Source organism: Dama dama, chromosome 9 (genome assembly GCF_033118175.1).
Source record: "Dama dama isolate Ldn47 chromosome 9, ASM3311817v1, whole genome shotgun sequence".
NCBI classification, from domain to species: Eukaryota; Metazoa; Chordata; class Mammalia; order Artiodactyla; family Cervidae; genus Dama; species Dama dama.
The window spans coordinates 106,195,264-106,197,577 of NC_083689.1; the positions used below are offsets into that span (position 1 = coordinate 106,195,264).

Below are 2,314 nucleotides of genomic sequence, written 5' to 3' on the forward strand. Positions count from 1 at the left end.
TTAGGTATATACATAAAGTTAATGAAAGCAGGGACCCAAACAGCTGTTTGTGCCAGTGTCATAGCAGTATTATTCACAATAACCAAAAGCTGGAAACAGCTCTTTGCCTATCAATATATAAATATATTGAAAAGGTGCCATATGTGTATGCAATGGAATATTATTCAGCCTTAAAAAGTGATGAAATTCTGACATATGCTACAATGTGAATGAAACTTGAAGAGATTATTTTAAATTAAACAAGCTAGAACAGAAGAACCAACATTATATAATTCCACTTAAATGAGGTACCTAGAGTAGTCAGATTCTTAGAAACAGAAAGTAGAATTGTGGTTACCAGGCTTCCCTTATGTGTCTGCTAATAAAGAATCCACCTGCAATGCAGGAGACCTGGGTTTGATTCCTGAGTTGGGAAGATCCCCTGGAGAAGGGAAAGGCTACCCACTCCAGTATTCTGGCCTGGAGAATTCCATGGACTGTATAGTCCATGGGGTCTCAAAGAGTTTGACATGACTGAGCAACTTAAAAAAAAGGGGGGGGGGGGGGCGCTGGTTGGCTGGGGAAATTGAGCAATGGAAAATTGTCTAACGGATACGGAGTTTCAGCTTGGGAAGAACAAGTTCTGGAGAGGAATTGTAGTGATGATCACACAGTAATGTGAATGTACCTAAGGCCCCCGAGCTGTATTGTTATGTATACTTTAACAGTAAAAATGATTTTCTTTTCAAAAACAGTGTTTCTTAACAGCAATTAAGTTAAATAAAATAGTTCACTTTATTTTGAAATTATTTCATCCATCTAACCCAGAAAGTTAATTATCCTCATTACCTACAATGTTGAAATTCTAAATCTCCATATTGGGCTTAAAAGCCTCAAAAGATATTTGGTGGTTTCATCACTAACTTGTGTCCAACTCTTTGCAACCCCATGGACTGTAGCCCACTAGGCTCCTCTGTCCATGGGATTTTCCAGGCTAGAATACTAGAGTGGTTTGCCATTTCCTTCTCCAGGGGAATCTTCCCAACCCAGGGATTGAACCTGGGTCTCCTGCATTGCAGGCAGATTCTTTACCAACTGAGCCACCAGGGAAGCCCCAATAAATACAAGCTTTTGCACAGCAAAGGAAACTAAAAGTAAGGTGAAAAGACAGCCCTCAGACTGGGAGAAAATAATAGCAAATGAAGAAACAGACAAAGGATTAATCTCAAAAGTATACAAGCAACTCTTGAAGCTCAAGTCCAGAAAAATAAAAGACCCAATCAAAAAATGGGCCAAAGAACTAAACAGACATTTCTCCAAAGACATACAGATGGCTAACAAACACATGAAAAGATGCTCAACATCACTCATTATCAGAGAAATGCAAATCAAAACCACAATGAGATACCATTACATGCCAGTCAGGATGGCTGCTATCCAAAAGTCGACAAGCAATAAATGCTGGAGAGGGTGTGGAGAAAAGGGAACCCTCTTACACTGTTGGTGGGAATGCAAACTAGTACAGCCACTATGGAGAACAGTGTGGAGATTTCTTAAAAAACTGGAAATAGAACTGCCATATAACCCAGCAATACCATTCTGGGCATACACACAGAGGAAACCAGATCTGAAAGAGACACGTGCACCCCAATGTTCATCGCAGCACTGTTTATAATAGCCAGGACATGGAAGCAACCTAGATGCCCATCAGCAGATGAATGGATAAGGAAGCTGTGGTACATATACACCATGGAATATTACTCAGCCATTAAAAAGAATTCATTTGAACCAGTTCTAATGAGATGGATGAAACTGGAGTCCATCATACAGAGTGAAGTAAGCCAGGAAGATAAAGACCAATACAGTATACTAACACATATATATGGAATTTAGAAAGATGGTAATGATAACCCTATATGCAAAACAGAAAAAGAGACACAGATGTACAGAACAGACTTTTAGACTCTGTGGGAGAAGGCGAGGATGGGATGTTCTGAGAGAATAGCATTGAAACAAGTATACTATCAAGGGTGAAACAGATCACCAGCCCAGGTGGGATGCATGAGACAAGTGCTCAGGCCTGGTGCACTGGGAAGACCCAGAGGAATCAGGTGGAGAGGGAGGCGGGAGGGGGGATCGGGATGGGGAACACATGTAAATCCATGGCTGATTCATGTCAATGTATGGCAAAAACCACTACAATATTGTAAAGTAATTAGCCTCCAACTAATAAAAATAAATGGAAAATAAATAAATAAATAAACTTTGGGCTTCCCAGATGGCAAGTGGTAAAGAATCCACCTGCCAATGCAGAAAACACAAGATGTGGGTTTGA

At 40.2% G+C, this 2,314-nt stretch overlaps 1 non-coding gene across 1 annotated transcript; it reads right to left on the reverse strand.

Moving 5' to 3' along the window:
• Positions 1–1,017: 1,017 nt before the first annotated feature.
• TRNAC-GCA (transfer RNA cysteine (anticodon GCA)) lies at positions 1,018–1,089 on the reverse strand. The gene has a single exon. It is a non-coding gene; the product is annotated as a tRNA-Cys (tRNA).
• Between the last annotated feature and the right edge of the window lie 1,225 nt (positions 1,090–2,314).